Here is a 19,648-nt window from a genome sequence, read left to right as displayed (position 1 = left end):
ACATAACCTTATCAGCCTACAGCAAATCCCAGTAATATTTCAGAGTTCAATTGCATAGTTCTGAGCACCATAGCAGAATTAACATTATAAAACAATCTGAGTGTACTAGGAGTGCTGTGAAAAGGTATCATCTTCAATATCCATAGTATAATTAATCTTTAATAGATGTTTAAAAGGTCTTTATTGATGGATGGTTTGGAAATTTCTTGTGAATTAACCTTGGTCTTTTATATGCATAAGCAGACTGCTATATAATTACCTTTGGGGTGTATTAGTGTTAAACCTTGAGTATTTGGTCATTCATGCACTTCCTACAGCATTGTTGAGTAGTGAATTATTAAAGACATTGACCTTTGATGGTCTCACTAATTTCAATAGTGATTTGTGACCTAAAATATTATGCTACTGCCTACTCCACTTAAATGCACTGATTTATATACTGTATTTTTCAGATAACTATATATTACAAGAATATTGAAGGGCTGGAAAATATGGCAACAATACACAGCTGGCTGTAAAATCTATTAATTTGCTTCCTTTTAGGTAAACCAAGCAGATAACTTGTGGAAAATCAGTGAAGTGAAAGAAGACTCAGAGCACGTAAGTTTTTCTCCCTAGTTTTTCCCAAAAATATATTGATTGCTTCTTCTAAATCAGGGGTCCCCAAACTAAGGCCCGGGGGCCGGATGCGGCCCTCCAAGGTCATTTACCTGGCCCCCACCCTCAGTTTTATAATATAATATTTTATATCAGTTTTAATAATATGTTGTATATACATATATTGATAATAATATTATAATGTTATACAATATAATACTAATAATAATACCATATAATAATATTAATTATATGTTATATGTTACATATAATATTACAGTATAGTGGTATAGTTCAATATCGTAATATAGAATGCTAATATTGTGCTATGCTAATAATATAATATATTGTATGTACATACAGCTGCTCTGAGTCCCCTTCGGGATGAGAAACGTGTGATATAAATGTAGTAAATAAATGTAGTAAATAATTAATTAATTTTAGACTTAGGCTTGCCGAGAGTCTGAAATGACTTGAAGGCACACAACAACAACAATAATCCTAATTAACTTGACTATCTCATTGGTCAGTGACAGGCCCACACTTCCCATTGAAATCCTGATAGGTTTATGTTGGTTAAAATTGTTTTCATTTTTAAATATTGTATTGTTCTTTCATTGTTGTTGTTTTGCACTGCAAATAAGACATGTGCAGTGTGCATAGGAATTTGTTCGATTTTTTTTTTCAAATGATAATTCGGCCCCTCCACAGACTGAACGATTATGGACCGGCCCTCAGCTTAAAAAGTTTGGGGACCCCTGTTCTAAATCATTAAACTGTTTAAAGTAGGAGAGCAAGTTTCTTTGTAGACATAGAGACTTAAAACTATTACATTTTCAAATACATTTCACTGCCATGAGGTAATGTCACTTTCTCAGGAATTCATGATGCATGAAAGTGACTTGATGCCATATGTTTGTCCACCCTATTCTGTAACACATCAAGCTCCGTGTGCAGGGTTGCGTTAATGCGCAGGAAGGCTTCAATTATTATAGGCAGTTGTGTGGAAAAGCATTGCTAACTGTTGCTCACTTAATTATTGGCCTTGATTGCAGAGGAACATTTAGCCAAAGCTGTACCAAATTAGATTGCATCTATAGAGATGAATGGAAGTCTAAAAGGTAACTTATACATGAAGTCTGTAGTCTTGTGAATTGTAAAATTGCTCTAGATCACACAAATATCTTTATAATGTGTTCTTTCAACCACTTCTGAGAGGAAGGAAAGAGGAGAACGTCTGAATATACAGATTGTGATCCTGTTTCAACAACATAATGCTTGCCCGGCTGAATTTTTGATTATGTTTGGCATACTCAGCACTGTTTTGATATAACAGTGAACATTTTGACCCGTGATAGCTTGTTTGAATGTTTCGTTTGCTTCTTGTTGACATATTGCTGGAAGTCAACTCTCCAAAGTTAGATGATTTAATTTTAGTAGACATACGTGTTTGGTAACTGAGCAATGTCATGTTTCAAAATTTGTCCTATCATTTGTGTAGGAAGGACATAAAAATGTTTAAAAACTGACTTCTGTGGTTCCCAAAGTGCTGGTTCACATATAATAGGTTAGTTAGCTGTAATGCCAACTGTAGCTTACCATCTTGAATATGCCCATGTACAAAAGTTATCTAGGTGGGAGAGAATAAAAAGCATCATAGTTTAGGTCCAACCTCTTTAATTTTTAGGTTATTCCTTTTACTCATAACAGTAACTGACTCAATGAAACAGGTGGATAAACTACAAAATACTAAAAATAACATTTGTTAAGATGCAAAGAATATTGTACACATTAGATTGGAATGTATAAAATCCTGTTAGTTGTCCCAATGCGTAGTACACGTTGCTACATTTTCCCCTAACTAATATTTAAAGGACTTTTGTGTTTTTGTTTTTTGACAGACAGTATTATGGCTTATACTTACCTTATATAGGATCCAAGATTATGCATCTTGCATAAAAAGACCACAGGAAGAAAGTGTTAGCATTTCATTCATTTCAAATACTTCTCCCAGATATTGACAAAATAAGTGTAACTAATGGCGAATATGACAGAATTATTCAGCCACTTTTTAGTTGTTTTGTTGAGGACTGTGAGTAAATGGAGTATTAAAGAACTCTGAATGCACAGATGCAATAGACTTCGTGTTGGAGTGTCTGAGCTTCCAAACTTGCACATGAATTAGGAGCAAATTGAGTGGCTGATCAATATAAAATAATACTGGTACAGACTGAGACAGTCTTTCCTCCTACCACGGACACATTAAACCATGGCTATAATGGAGAACAACTGTGATTTTTTTTAATTGTTATCTTAGTTTCTTCATAGACTGTATTTTAGACATGTATTGGTTACATGGGGAAATAATTCCATGAATGTGAGAGAAAATATTTGGTACAAAGAGGAGTGAGAGGTGTCGACATTAGATTTTTTGAGCCAAGAGAATTATGCTTCATAGCATTTGTTGTGTGTGTGTATGTGTGTTCAAAACTACATTGATAGAGTACTCGGAATAACATAATACAACATTTATTGTCATGTACTACATTACTTGTTTTGATTTTTTGTCCTGAATAATTCTTTCCTGCTGGAAAAAAATAATTTTACAAAATATATAATCCTTAAGGTATATTATATGCTAGTTGCATGATTGGATGTTTACAAAAATGCTATCCATTGCTTATTTTAGGATATATGGCATACAAAAAACGATGTCCTTTTCCTGATCAAATAATTGTGGTGTTACTGGTAAAGTCATTTGTATTTACAGTATTGTTAAAAGGTATGCTAAATGTCCACTAGTGAGTGAAATACAACTTCACCATTTGTTTACAGCTTCAGAAGCAATGTTTTCACTTTGGGCAGCCTAATCCATAATTAAATGGTGCTGCGATACACACATTTGAGCTCTTTTGTGTGTGACACTTTTAGCATTTCTCTTTACAGATATTTTTAGAGTTTACCATGCATTGAACAGAGAAGAAGAGCAAAGATTATTCGCTAATTTTCTCATCCTTGATAAAAAAAGGAGTTTCAATATAGTAGAACAGGTCTACTCATTTTTTATCTGTTTTTGTTTTACATATTTGGTGATATGGGCTAAAATTTTCATTTGTTCCCAAATTATTTTACACAAAAAGCATATCTTTTTACACAGATGATTTTTTTTTCAAAAAAAAGCCCCAATTTTGGGGAAATACATAAAACCAGTGGTAATCTTAGGGCTTGTCTACACTAATTAAAAATGCTCTGGCACCACGTTTTCCTGGTCTGTAAGGACTTTGTAGTGAGTGACCCTGTAGTGACATACATGTCATACAGAGAGAAGAAGGTCTCATTGCCAGTCCTTCATTATTATTTTCAGCTATGAATGCTTTGCTTTCTTTTCTGTCATGCCAGCCAATAAACATATTTTCTGATAAGCAAAGGTATTAATATACTGATGTGTGAGCATTTGCACATGTAACCTGCACATGTGAAATCAAAGTTCAATGTGATATGGAGCCACTTCCTGGTGGGAATCCTCATCTCCCACCAACTAGATTCACGCACCACTAACTCTTCCCCCCAGTGACACAACAAAGCAATACCACGTGTGGGGGCTGGCCACATACCTAAACATTTGGGTTTTCTGTAAAACTTCAGGGTAGAAGTCAATGTTTTTGAAACATTTTAAAGCCTAAAGAAGCATGTTGTAAACTAATCATCACAGATGTCTTTTGTCAGGATTACAGCACCTATGATGTATGATTTTTTTTATTCCATGTAGGCAAGCCCTCACCCAACTAGGAGAACACTTTTGACATTTTTAATCTTTCTGTGTGAGAATGAAATTAATAATTTACATCATTGGGCAAGAGGCTCCCCATCTGTGCATGTGTGGGTTGCTGAAATCTGTGAATTATCATGTTGTCAGTGCTCCAAGATTTAAGGATGAACCCTTTTCAGCTAGCTAAGCTATGGACATGTATATCAAATCAGATTATATAAATTTTAGTCATCAGCAGTTTCTGATCCTCATTATCTAATTAGAGAAACAACTCTGGTTCTTAATGTGCAAGAGGTGTTAATGTGTTTTCAATTGTTCTAAATTAATGTTTTAAAGTTGATTGTTTTTAAAATATATTTTTAATTTTTGTTTTACAGGTTGTTTTAGCTTTATTGTTGTGAAGTATTTTATCATTTTAGTGTGTTACCCACTTTGGTTCCCATATGGGAGAGGGAGAATATAAATTAAATAAATACATATTCTTCCATAGTCAAATGCTTTATGAACATGGATAAATAGGCTTTTTGGTCTCTGTAGCATCAATGGTTCCCCTTTAAATGTTGAAATTCAGCTGCCTGTTTAGGATAGAGTTGGAAAGGATCACCACTTGAAACATTGCTCTACCATGTTGGGAGTTTGGATTCCTTCAATGCGTTACAGGCTGTTTTCTGTGTTGGAATGGACTCCATTCAGAACTATAGTCAGTTATCTGTTTTGCATCTTTAAGCAACAGCCTTTTCAATCTGACCTTTATTGTTGAGATGATCTAAATTGTGTTGATGGGTTTAGATTTTACTTTACTGTATTTGGTTCTTAGATACTATAAGCACTATTGTTAGTGGAAAGACTAGAACACAAGTTAATAAATAACTGAATGATTTCTGGTTGGTGTGATAAAGTAAGGAGTGATTTCTATAAAGACAAAAATGTTGACGGGGAACTTTTGAAGATTTTCAGCAATGAGGCATTTAATGCACAGGAAGAGGTGGGTCAATACAGAAGATAAAGAGAGGTATACTGATGGCAATTTATCTACCTCTCACTGTTGTTGGCAACACTTACAAATGATAACTGCTATTGTGCTGTGTCCCTTATTTTCTTAGCTCATTCAAGGTGCATATTCAGCACGGTCAGATTCAGCATAGGTGCCTTTTTCTTCTTCTTTGCCTTTCTTTGATTTGCTGCATTGCTTTTGGTAAATCTAATGAGTTGCGATATTTATTAGGTAATTGGGCATGTTCAATATGCAGTTTATTCAAATGGCCTGTAGTAACACATTAAATGTGTGCCTCTGGAAGTACTCTAATGTCTTGTAAATAGAACTGTAACTAGTTTGCTTTCCAGAATAAAATAATACTGTCGATTCCAGCATTGACTCCACACTCTCACATTGTGCTTTGTCCCGCACTATCACCATCTGTGTGTGAGTGTGCATACAGTGAAAGCAGAGAAGGTGGGAAACAGCAAACAAAATAGCAGCCAAAAAATAGTATTTTGATGGAAGAGGTTGCCACTTAAGAGAATGGGGAGAATCTTGGCACAAAAGACCTGTCAGCTTAATTGAACAGTACAGCTGAAGTAGCTGTTGAAATTGTCTGGATTTCAAGTTGAGAAGAATTCCCTGCTGCTTGCCGTTGGACTATCCAAATATTAACCACAAAGGCACAAAACCAGAAGCGAATAAGGAACTCTTAAACCAATCTTCAATTAACTGGAGTACAAACCTGTACTCAAATAAGAATACAGGAAGCCACCTCATTCTTCCTCAGGTTGATTGACCATTTAGCCCATTGCTGGGTCTCATGTAGTCATCCACAAGTTGTTGAACTGTAAATTCCAGAAGAGTGTGGGGGTTGCACTTCAAAAACATCTGAAAGGCCACATGATTCCCACCAATGTCATTGGTTTGGCATTATCCCTTTTAGTCACTATCTTTTATGATATCTGTTATGAGTCCTTCCAACCAGAGCTACCAGCGATTGAACTAGAGACTTTCTACTACAATATTGGACAGTTGTTCCTCACCAAGATAGATCTTTAGTTTTCGATTAAATACTCATTTGAAATCAATAGGATGATGATGTGCTAGATTGAATTAGCATATTTCCATATAGTGATGACTGGTGTTGTGTGTCATCTGGCTGTTTTCATCTTATGGCAACCCTAAGACAAACCTATCACAAGGTTTTTTTGGCAAGATTTGTTCAGCAGGGCATTAGCCTCTGCCTTCATTTGAGGTGGAGAGTGTTTGACTTGCTCAAGGTTTCCTAATGGGTTTCCTTGGCTGAGTGGAAATTTGAATTCTGGTCTCCAGAGTTCACTGCTCAGACCACTACAGCATAGTGGCTCTCTTTGTGGTGATGTATTGCCTAAATCTCTCAGTACAAGCTCTGAAACAACAGTTTAAAAGGCATAGTGTTTTTGATTAGACAAATGGCATTCTGAGAAAATAATCAGGCAGAAATAAAGGGCAAATTGAAATTTTCAAATTGGAAAGGGAGCAGCTGGCAGAGTGCAGGTTAGCTAGTTAATAGGAAAGGTGAAAAGTGATTTCCTCACCTTGTTAATGAAGTCCCAGAATATGGTACATCTTTTGAACTGCTGTGTTTCTTTAGCATTTCCATTGTGTCTAATTTATATCTGAATATGGAATATTATAAATATGTGCTTTTTGAAAGAAACTTTGCATTTTAAAATTGCTAAATGTGCTTTTGAATCATTTCACATGTTGAAATTGCAAATACTCATCAGGACCTCAGTGTCTTACCTGTGATGGGAGTGTGAGATGATTTCTAGCCTGATCTTCATTTAAACACGAACCTAGTACTTCTCTGTTGGTACATTCCACATGGCTGGCTTCCAGCTTAAATTGAGTTGCTGGCCCCCTCTGTGGGTTGCCCTGGCCATTTAACTACCCCATGCATATGCAAGAGCCAGAAGCTCCATTCAAACAGAAAACTGAACCCGCGGGAGTGCAGCACACACAGTTCTGTAGTGCAATTCTGAGGTATGGCTCTTTGTATTTCAAATCAGGCTTTGTGTGTTTTGATGGCAGCCTTGCTTATTCAGAGCTCTTGAACCCTGGTGTTTTGATGGATGTACAGTTAGGCTCTTAGCAGGTGACCTCTCCTTCCAGTGGAGGGGGCTGCGTTGCTGATTTCAACAAGCTTGTATTGGTTTTGGTCAAATATACAATGAGCATAAATGATTCAGACCTTTGTGGTTAAAGATGATTGGAACTGATGTCAGAACAGATTATACTGGTAAAAATAGCCGTAAACATTTCTCAATATCTATGGTAATAATACTTGTTTGTAAAGACTGTCAAGCAAGCAGTGCATTTGATTGTATTCCTTGACTATATCAAAAGTTCACAACAATTCTGAAATATGTGACTTCCAAGAATGTAGACATTACACTCATGATCTGTATGTCTTTATTATTACGCTTCAATTTACAAGTTATAGTAACTTTGTTTGTCTGGCTTCTGCCTGCCTTTTCTGCTTAGTGGATTATTTGTACTCTGTTTCTACACTTTACAGTGGCTTCCATTTAAGCAGTGTGTCTCATATCTTCAGATGCTAACCTGGAGCAGGTATTTCCACATTTCTAGGCTGCTTAAAATGCTTTTATTTATGTAATCTTCTGCTCTTTGTTTTCCAACTTGGAATGGTAATAATATTTTTTTAAAATTACATTGTTAAGAGTCATGCAGTAAAGAGGTGGGTGTGGGACAATTAGAGTGACTTGGAGACCTCAACCCAAGATAACAGTGGTCTTACAAAATAGGCATCCCCACAACCTTTGCAGTCCTGGAGAGTCTCCGAGCTCTCCAAAGAAGGGTTTTGGTGGATTGTAGTAAGAAGAGAAAACTCCCCTACCTGTTTCTGCTGGATTCTGCTGTTTTACACATGGACATCCTACCCTGGATTGTGTTCTAAGTTGTATCAGTTGGATTCACATGATTTTTATCACAGTTCCTGGTAATCTCCAGAAGCAGCAGGAGGTTGCTGCTGTTGTTAAATTTTGGCTCCCGGGTTTCATATGAGACTTGTGATCAAGATTCTCTGTGTGTCTTTGTGCAAACAGTAAGTCTTTCTATGTTCAAAGGTCAGCCCTACACTATTTGGAGAAATGCACAGATAACAGATGGGTGAAACCTGCCTTGAAAACAGCACATGTGAAAAAGACCTAGGAGTCTTAGTAGCCCACAAGTTGGAAATGAGTAGAAGTGTGGTGTGGAAGTTTAAATAGCCGATGCAGTTCTAGGCTGTATCAATAGGAGTATAGTGTTGAGATCGAGGGAAGTCATACTTCCACTCTATTATGCTTTGCTCAGGTCTCACCTAGAATGTTTGGGCACCACTATTCAAGAAGGATATTGGCAAGGTAGAATGTGTCCAGAGAAGAGCTACCAAAACTGTGAAAGGTTTGGAAACTAAACCCTATTAGGAATGGCTTGGGAGAGCTGGGTATGTTTATCTTGGAGAAAAGAAGACTGTGAGGGGATATGATAGCCATGTTAAAATATTTGAAATGACGTCACACTGAGGAAGGGGCAAGCTTGTTTTCTGCTGCTCTGGAGTCTAGGGTGTGAAACAATGGATTCAAACTTAAGAGAAAAAAAAGATTCCATCTAAACCTTAGGAAGAACTTCCTGACAGTAAGACAGTTCAACAGGGGACTCTGTGGAGTCTCCTTCTCTGAAGATTTTAAAGCAGAGACTGGATGGCCATCTGTTGAAAGGGCTTTGAGTGTGTATTCCTGCATGGCAGGGAGTTGGACTTGATAAACCTTGTGGTCTCTTCCAACTCTATGATTCTATTATTCCTTTTAAGAGCTTTTGGAAAAGGAAAATGTTGACTATGCACACCTGAAAGATTAATGTGGTGGCTCTCTGGGTCACAATGAAGACAACCAAAATGTGTTTAACATCCTAATGTGTAAGGACTTTAGAGTTGTTGACACTATGTTTTGTTCATGTTTGTCAGCTTTATGACAAGAATAAACTTTCTCTGAAGGTTTGATTTGGGTGGTAATGGGCAGATGTAATGAGAACCTTTTTTTTTTTTTTTTGCCTGTGTACCGTCTAGCAGTTTTGAAAATGACTAAAATTGTCAGACTTCCTGGTATAGAAGTGGCCAGAAGTCATTTGCATGTCAGTTATTAGAGTTTCTAGAATTGGTGATTTTGTAGGGAGAAGTTTATTCCTTTACTGGAAAACTCCAGCAGGAAACATTTGTCCACTGAGATCTTGTTCACTGAGAACATTTGCCCCAACACGTTTTTGCAATGGGTGTGTGTACAAAGCCTTTTGAGGTGATTACTGTATTCTTGCAGACCAAAAAAGGATATGATTTGAGGTCTGAACCCCCCAAAATAATATTCTTCCAGGGACATTGCTATCACATAGCCCAGTTCTTAGGCTACATCTACACTGCCAGATAAAATCCAGATTATCTGCTATGAACTAGGTTATATGGCAGTGTAGATTAATATAATCCAGTTCAAATCAGATAATCCGGAGTTTATCTGGCAGTTTATTTATTTCTCCTGTCAGAAGCAAACAGAGGGTACAAGTTGTAATGGATTTGCAAACAGATTTAAAAAAAAACAACAACAACAACAACAACAAAACTTGGCATTAATACTAAATGTCTTTTTCCCAGTATCTGGCAGTGTAGATGGGCCTTAGATGCCTTCCTTAGGAATTCTCTGCACCTCTGAAGCCCATTTCAGCCACCTTGTAAAATAAGTAAGATAAGTAAATTTAATTCTTTTGTTTACAGGCATTGTGGGTGCATATGTTCTTTGCTTATGAGGAATTGACATATGTTGAACCAGTATCAATATGTTCCCTTACTTTATTTTAAAAAGCAAAATAAAGTATTAGCAAAGCCTTTCTTGAAGTGTTGTTTTTGGTATGGGCAATCAGCCTCTACTTTTCCCTGTTAATTGTGCCATTTAAACTATTGTTTGATGCGAACAGGTGTGAACCCAAAGTACTGTAATTATAGATCATAATAGATTATGGTAACAAGCCAGTTAGTTGTGAATATATCATCTTCATTTGATTCTGCTTGCTGATAAATATGAAGCAGTGCCTAGAGCTTTAAAGCTGTCACTTTTATGATGCTTATATGAACAAGTTTTACAAAACGCAGCATGTCTTGTTTTTGTCCAATGAATATTTCCAAAATTAGTGTCTGTACACTGAAACCAATTGGCACATTGGCCACTGTTCTGTTTTCTTCCAGGTGTGTTAGAACTAGTTAGGGAGGAAATCATGTTCTCTTTTCAGGTAGGGATATTAAGGTCATTTCCCAAAATACTCTCCCTCAATTCCATTGATTTGTCTGCCTTCATTACCTGGACAATATTGCCAGGTCACACTGGAGAAACCAAAATGCAGAGATCTCTTTTTGGGAACCCTGGAAGTTTTCATCTGTGAAAAAGCTGCACCCGTGTCCCTTTTCTCAAGGACCTGCCTTAAAAAGCTATTCAATTTTCCCTGCTATAGGAGGCAGCCTCATTTTTGTAAACATCAGTCCCCGTTATTCCAATACTGATCTTTATTTCTGTCTTCTAGTCAGCATTTTATTCACTAAGGACCTGATAGAAATATAAGAATGAAAGAATGCTGAGAGCCATAACTATACTACTACTACTATTATTATTATTATTATTATTATTATTATTATTATTAAGAGGAAGGAAAAGTCAAATCCCTTCTGGATATTCTGCCATGAAATTGCCATGATCTTTCTACCTAGGGTCATCAAAGTCAGAATTTTTTTGAAGACACACAACAACAACAACAACAACAACAAACAACAACAACAACAACCACAATCTGCTTTGAACTGGGATATATGGCAGTGTGGACTCAGATAACCCAGCTCAAAGCAGATATTGTAGGGTTTTCTGCCTTGATATTCTGAGTTATCTGGCTGTGTGGAGGGGCCCTCAACTTCCTAGTCCAACACTCCAGTGAGTACGTCATTCTGTCTGTCCATTTTTATCCATGTAGATATAAAATTAGAAATGCTTTTTTGTCACGACCCAGGCTACAGAGCACCAATAACCATACGCAGAGGCCAGATTCTATCTAATATCTTTATTAAGGAAATATATAAAGTTAGTAAAAGCAAATGTAAAAGTTAGTCCAGAAGCAGACCTTTCAGGAAAGGTCAAAATTAGTCCAAAGAAACAATGTCCAATATGAAATATTAAGGTCCAAAGTTGTAATCCAATAACCGAAACACTCACTTTGCCAGGCAAAGTGAGGGGAGATGACAAGGTCCTTTAGTCCATGAACTTGAGCAAGGCTAGGAAATAACTTGATACTTGAAACAAGGCTTGAAACGTGGAACAAGGTAACGAGGAACAAAACAAGGTCCGTGGAATAACTTGGTAAAATCCGTGAAACAAGGCAAGGGTTAGTCCTGGGAACAAGGCAAGATCCGTAGGTAAACAAAGGCTGGGAAACAGGAGCGGAGGCTGGAAACAAGGCAAGGCTTGAGCAGGAACGAGGCTTGAATCGGAGCGCGCTGTCCAGACACAACTCGCTCCGGAGGCTGACGAATTGACTCCGCGAAGTTACTACGCGGGTAAAACACCTATATAGAGTCTAACTTTCCCGCCGAAGCAGTTCTCTGGGAACCAGAAACGAAAGCTAAACTCTGAGACCAGATGTCTGACTCCTTAAAGATTCTCACGAAAAGCAGACTTAATTGGGTACATTCTTAGCTGCTATCCTCGCACTCCTGCGCGAAGCTGCTTCCAAACCCCTCTGTTGTTTACAAAACTCATGGCGAGAGAACACGGGAGATGTAGGCTCAGGGTTTGTTTGACATACTTCTGGGACACAACTTTCTTGCAGGTGCAAGGTTCCCAGATCTGCCTGGGAAAGATCTGGCTGAGAAGATTCCAGTTCTGACTGGGAAGGTAAAAAACCCAAGTTTTCTTCTTCATCAGGCATTACAATGTCATGAGCAGGACTACAAGGCCCATGAGTCATCACATTTTTAAAATAGAAAATTACAATATATCTCTTCTGAAGTATGTAAGATTTTGACCAGGTGGTCTGGACTGCCTGCTGAATTTCTGTCCATTTTTAACCAACCAATGATTCCATTAAATGGTCCCTGATTCCCCCCCCCCCTATGATTATAAATATTGAAATTAGGTGTGGTTCACAGATTACATCCCCTGGAAGTTTCAAATATCTTTATATTGAGTTTCCAATTCCTCCTCCTCCTGCTACTCCAAGTTGAAGGGGAATTCTGTTGACCATTTTGAAGCAGATTGGGAAGGAGTGGTACTGAAGAGCAGTGCAGATTCATCTCTCCCACAAAGGCAATTCCACTGGCCAGCACTAAATAGCCATTGAACTGAACGTAGCCTTTCGGACACAGATGCGTTCAGAAAGAGAACTCCCTTTTGTAAGACCTTCAGATGGAGAATTGTCCCCTAATGTGAAACATACTCCAGACAGTTGCGTGAAAATATTATTGCTCACTATGAACTGCCTGGACAAAAGTGGATCTCGTTTATGGTGACCTTTTTATTTTTAAAAATATTTAAACAAGGCTTCAGCATCCAACTAGGTGTAGTATGGCAAGTGTCTTTTAATGCAATGTGCTTTACCTTAGGATATGGAAGTACTTATAAAGCCAAACACTTGTTTTAGACCTTCCTATTGTTTCCTTTTTTGGATACAATTACCAATTATTTTGATTTTCAAGATAATGAAATAGAATGCACAAACGTAGTATGTCGGTCATTTTATAATATCAGATCTTGGCCTTTGACACTTTTCAGTCTTCCCTTTCCGCTTGCTGTGGCCATTATTATTGCCTACAAAGTCAAATAACTTCAAATGGACAGGAATCTCTACCTTGGGTGATGTAGAATAGTCTGTGAAGAGGTTCACAAAAGGATCTGTTGAACCCTTACAATTATTATGCTAGATCAAGCTCTTTTCTAGGCCGTACATTTATTTCAAACCGTCAGAGATTTGCTGATCAATTATAGTCTGCCAGTTGGTGTGATGCCATGTTGTGTCCAACAACCAGTATGTTTTTTAGTGTGCTCTGTGACTAGAGATGAATGTAGAATAGTGATGTTGCCAAAAACAAAATCCTTGGGGCATGTACAAGGGGATGCAGTGAGCCTACTGGGGCTTGTTAGATTTTTATTCCTGCCTTGTTGGAAAGACATTTTTCTGGAAAATGATAGGTCTGCATAAAGTGAATCGGTCTAAATTGTAAACTACTGAAGGTCAAGTTGTATTAGAATGCATTTCTGTGCGTTAAACCTGTGAATTAGATTACCCAGTGGTTTTGTTTGAGTGTGCACACATGAATTTGATTGAGTCCTCATGCCTGTGTTTGGCTGAGTGATTATTTTACATCCTTTGATAAAGACAATGCTAAAGCTGTTAAGCGACGATACCAAACATGATCATAGCCTTCAAAATTTGTGCATCGTCTTGAAGGCTGTCGAATCTTCTTCATAAATAAAACACAGTTTCTGAAGGATATGGAAGAACAAGTGCCATAATATTATTCCTGTCTTTTTCCATCCTTGTCAACACATCCCTTGCTAGGATTTTCAATAATGGATGGATGTGTGTGGTTGGCCAGTGATAAAGATAGAAGTGAATATATATGTAGACAGTGTTGGAATAAGGGTGCCCTTGAGTGAAATATTAAAAATTATAGTTTCAAACCAATTTGCCATATGCAAGGAATTTGCATTTTTTTTAGAATAGTTGATGAACCATTTCTTTCCTGTATTACAGCATGAAGTATATTAAGAGGGCTTGAGCTACTACATCAGAGGCTCTAGAAATCCCATCTTACTCATGGCAGAGTAGGACAAGAAGACAAAAAAGTGATTTGTAGAGCTTGTAAAACAGTTTGAGGATCTACTGAATGATAATGCCAGTTATCAGAAAGCTTACAAAAATAATTGGCCACTGTGCAAAAAAGCACTGAAAGGCAGAGCATTTTAACTATATATTTTAACTTCAATGTAATTAAAATAACCTTTTGCCACATAAGAAAGAGAATAAAGAAATAGTCATTATACTGCCTAAGCAGTCTAGTATGCTCTATTCCTGGTGACAAAGAGCAGTCGCATTTGGCATTACGAGAAGAACATCCTTCTGGCTACTTTCAGGTCAAAATAGAGTTCTGTGCAATACAAACCCTAGTCATGGAGCTTCTAAATGCCAGTTACCTAGCTATGTACAAGGCAGTGTATGCTCATTAGATTGTGGAAGATGTATAAGGGCAAAGTACAAAGGCTCACCCAAAGCACTGCCTGTTTTTCTCAAGTATCTAATTGAACATTAAAATGTTGTATTGCTTCATGGAGATGGAATAAGTATGTCTGCATTCTTAAAGACCTTGAAGAACAATGTTTCCTTTATAAATGCACATTCCATACTCCTTTAAAGTTTAAAAGATGTTTTCACAGTGCTTAAATTTGTAAGTGGAGTTAGAGGAAGAGGAAGAGAGCAGAAATTGAATTGTCTTTCACTTATCTGCCAGTTGGTCATTGAGAATGCATGGTTTCAAAGTTGACATCTTCCCTCTCCCTGCAAAAAGACCTGTAAATATTTATGGCCTTAACACTTATCTCTGCCTTCAGTGGAATAGTCAAACCTACTGTTCTTGCAGTATATTTTAACTTAAAGCAGGGCCCACTTTTTTGGCTGACCTTGCTTGGCTTGCCTCCAGAGTCTCATAACTACATCATGGTGGACTTTGGAGACTTGGGGATGAAAACATTGGTGGGGCAGTCTGCAGCTTGTTTGAGCCACATCCCCCAAAAGCTCTTGAACTGCACAGCAACATTCCCACGCTCTAAGCTAAAAGAGGAAATCAGAAGACTTATTAGCTTTGAAAGCTTTTTAAAAAGCAGCAAGAAATCTTACTGTTTTCCATGTGTCTCCAGTTGCCAGCATGATTTGAGAGGGCTGGTCTTTCCCAAATAAAAGGGTATAAACACAGAGAGGAAAAAGTCAGAGTAAGGAGGAAAGAGGGGGAAAGATTTGCATCATATGCCACTACCATCAGGGTAATTGTAGTGTAATTGGATGACATATTTCAGAAGGTTTCCTCCTATATTGTTAGGTTTCTCAATTAAATCATGTTAGAAAAAAAAGCTTTGGAAAGTTATTTGTTTGTATTACTACTTTCAGAATCCCACAGTCTGGACATGTTCCCAACCCATGCACTTGAATATCCCACAGTCTGGACATGTTCCCAACCCATGCACTTGAATATCCATGTGTCAATGTGTTGTCGGAGGCTTTCATGGTCAGGATCACAGGGTTGTTGTGTGTTTTCTGGGCTGTATGGCCATGTTCCAGAAGTATTCTCTCCTGACGTTTTGCCCACATCTATGGCAGGCATCCTCAAAGGTTGTGAGGTATATACCTCACAATCGCTGAGGATGCCTGCCATAGATGTGGGCAAAACGTCAGGAGAAAATACTTCTGGAACATGGCCATATAGCCCGGAAAACACACAACAATCCATGTGTCATTTTGTATGTTCAAAGCTCATTTGCTGCTTGCATCCCATAAATGACCAGAGCCCAAAGGGGTCATTTTCATTGGCCCAGACTCAACAACAGAACTATGCAAGTTCACAACTTTTTGCAAGAACTCTCACATTTACAGTCAGCCCTCCATATTTGCCAGGGTCAGGGGCACAAAACTCAGCTATTTTTTTTTCTCCTTAGAGAATGTAACTCTAGAAATTTCTAGGTCTTCCAGCACAATTCTATAGTTAACATCTACTGGAAACTGAACATAGAATCATATCTCTAGGATTCCTAGAGAGAACTTTTTAATCAAATCCGTAAATAATCAAATCTACAAAAGTCAAAACTCTGAACATGGAGGGACAGCTGTAAAGCTGTACAATAGTGACGGGTGACTTTTCAGTGCGGTGGTGAATCAGCTGTGGGGATCCAGATTTTAAAGGAGCTATCCAGAGTGCTGAACTGTATGTCAGAAGTAGGCTCAAATTCTTGGATAGCTCTTTCAAAGTTTGGACAAACACACAGAACAGATGTCACCATCTTCTTATATCAGAATCCATTGACTGTTGGGATATTTGATGTGTGATACAACTTACAGTAATTTATACCCTCCACTCTCACTCCAAAATATTAATTCATGAGTAAATTATCACTTGTTAGCATGGGTGATAGCTGAATAGGTATCTTGTAATTTCCCAGCTTTTTCTCCCTAATTCTGAACCATAGAAACATGGTAGCTAAAGGGTAAAACTGATTTCTGTTATCAACAGAACAGAATTTCAGTAGCAGGGGCATGCCAGCTAAGCTGAAGTTGCTCTTCACAGGAATGATCCAAATACTTCAAAATTATAGCTTTGTATAGCCTCATAAAAATAATGGAAGTGGAAGAATTGTACTATTGTGCATGAATGACAAAGGCATTCTTTTGTTTCTTTAAACAGTCTGCAGAAGGGCAATGGGGAGACATGGAAATCTTTTGCTCACCTCCAATAATAACCTGTTTCATAGGTTTTGCTGAATGTGGAGTTGGCATTAGAGCTTTGAAAGAATAGGGAGAGCTATGCTTGTCCAAGAACCTCAAAGAAAGTTTAATAGCCAGGTTTCTGTGCCTCATCTTAAACGCACTTAGAATCATAGAATCATAGAGTTGGAAGAGATCTCATGGGCCATCTAGTCCAACCCCCTGCCAAGAACCAGGAAATCACATTCAAAGCAGCTCCGACAGATGGCCATCCAGCCTCTGCTTAAAAGCCTCCAAAGAAGGAGTCTCCACCACACTCCGGGGCAGAGAGTTCCACTGCCAAACAGCTCTCACAGTGAGGAAGTTCTTCCTGATGTTCAGGTGGAATCTCCTTTCCTGTAGTTTGAAGCCATTGTTCCGCATCCTAGTCTGCAGGGCAGCAGAAAACCATAAATAGTCAGGTCTGCAAAAATTAAACCCACAAATGTGGAGGTCCAATTTTAGTAAAAAATGGATACCTCGTGGAAAGGGAAAGAGAATAAGTTAAGTATTCTGTATGTGGGAGATATTTAGGGTTACCTTTTAGTCCTTACCTCCTAGATCAGCTTTGTGGTATTTCTTTTGCTTCCTTAATAGTGTTTTCTTGCTTCATTCTTTAGCCACATTGTTTCCTAGTCATACATTTTTCAGGGATAACTTCTCAGTTTCTTTTTTGCATTGGTGTCATTTATCTGCCCTGCCCCAGTTTGCTCTGAATTTTGAGTTGATTTCTCAAGGGATCAACATTCTGAAAATTACCATGGCAACATTTAGAAAAAAAATGTATGCTGCAGACTTGGAGCTTCCTTGCTGTTATTCCTGTGAGAGCTCTTGATTATCTGTGGGCTAATGGAGGTGGGAAGGAGGAAGAGGGGCTAAAAGGTAAGCTAAGTGTGGCTTGCTTTATTTGCATGCAAATTTGGGGGCTGATTTTCAGTGTGGGAAACCAGACAATGCCCTAGACATGCTAGGTTTTGAACCTCGGCTCTGAATGTTTTATAAGCACATTGTCAGTGTGAATGAGCTTTTCATAACAATGCACACTGAGTGTCGATAGCTGGGTTCCAATTTTGAGTCTCTTGCACAGAATTGCACAATATTTTTAACAAACAATAGATTTCCAGGATATATCTAATGAAAAGTGTTTTTTAAAAAGAAAAATGAGGCAGGGGAAGTCTAAATGGCACCCAAGAACTGAACACTAAGTTTGACAGTTGAGCAAAACTGACTTGTGCTAGTGTACAGTGTTATGCTCCTAAAATGAAAGGAACAAAAAGTTAAATAAAAGCCTTAATAAGTGTGTCAGAAAAATAATATCAGATGCAGTCTTGAATGCACTTAAGCATGCAAAAGTCTCATTGATTTTATTTCTGTGCTAAAAAATCAGAATTGTGCAATTGGATAAATCATGTAAATTTAGCAACTTTACACAGACATCTCTGTGCTTCCTTTGGGGGGGGGTTATAACATTTTTTGCAATAATGACTTTTTTTTGTTTTTTCCTCTTTTTTGCAATAACTTCCACCACCACCACCACTTCATATTCCTGCACAAACTATAGATGTGGGGTTAGGGGAGCCGTTAGCAGTGATGAAAGAGTAGGAAGTAGGTGGCTAATTCTTTACCACATCTGCAATTTAAGTTTAGGGACACTATTTTATGGGAGTTCTGAATAAATATATAATGACAGTCAGTGCAGAATCCCCAAGATGTGTTTCCAGGCATATGTTTGGCAGAAGATTTGCTGGAGCTTACCATCAAATAGATATACAGTTTCATTTCATTCATCGCAACCCATCTTAGGGTTGCCACAGTGAATATGGGAGAGAGCTCCTGTATCTTTAATAGTTTTGTAGAGGGAATTTCATCAAACATTCCTTGTCATGCAACCAGGGAACACACAACACCTGCTAAAATTCTGTGTAGCCATTAAAGGTACAAAATCATCTCCAGTTTTCACGCTGAGTCCGTCTACATCAGTGGTTCCCAACCTTTGGTCTTCTGGTGTTCTGGACTTCAATTTCCAGAAATCCCAGCCAGCTCACCAACTGTTAGGAATTGTGGGAGCCAAAGTCCAAAATACCTAGAGAGCCAAAGGTTGGGAGCCACTGATCTACATCATTTTACAGTAATATCCAAGAAGCAAGGTTAGGTCCACAATTCTAAAGTCAATGTCTGAGAGCAGTCCAGATTCCAGAGAACACAAGAGTTCATGGTCTTGGTGCAAACACCTACATTGCAACCAGACATCAGGTAACAAACTCCAGTCTCTTAAATTCTATTTTCACAGATGTTCCTTGGTCCTGGCCCTCTTCTCAGCTAACCTCAGCGATCTTTTCAGCTGAGCCCTTTCTTTCCTTAACGCCACAAATGCAGGAACAGTTAACTACTCTTCTGTTCAGCAGAAGTCTCTTGTGTTTGGTCAGCAAGCTTCCTTCTATATATGTTGGTTCATGATGTGGCTGAAGGAGTTGTTGTTCATTGCTTGGCTCTAGTTCCACAACTGAGCCTTCTATCAGTAAACCATCATCCATGCTATTCATAATAGATGGGGAAATGCCTGTATTTAAGCATTTCTATGCACAGAGAGATGAATGGAGTCAATTCCTGCCCGTTTTTACAATCCATCCATTTCTACACACCCCACAGAACAGGTTGTGCATTACTTTATGGGATCTGTGGGGTTTTATCTTTTAGGTGTGTAGAAAGGAGGACCATAGAAA

General features: G+C 38.0%; 1 protein-coding gene across 1 annotated transcript in view; it reads left to right on the top strand.

Moving 5' to 3' along the window:
* Window positions 1-19,648, top strand: part of plxnb2 (plexin B2) — a 398,065-nt gene that overhangs the window by 200,521 nt on the left and 177,896 nt on the right. Inside the window, exon 3 of the mRNA XM_062982295.1 lies at window positions 544-600. The gene's annotated coding sequence lies outside the window, so the exon portion shown is untranslated. The remainder of the gene's footprint in view (window positions 1-543; window positions 601-19,648) is intronic.

Source organism: Anolis carolinensis, chromosome 5 (assembly GCF_035594765.1).
Source record: "Anolis carolinensis isolate JA03-04 chromosome 5, rAnoCar3.1.pri, whole genome shotgun sequence".
Lineage (NCBI taxonomy): Eukaryota > Metazoa > Chordata > Lepidosauria > Squamata > Dactyloidae > Anolis > Anolis carolinensis.
The sequence above is the reverse complement of the archived record's forward strand: the minus strand, read 5'-3'. Positions and strand labels throughout refer to the sequence as shown.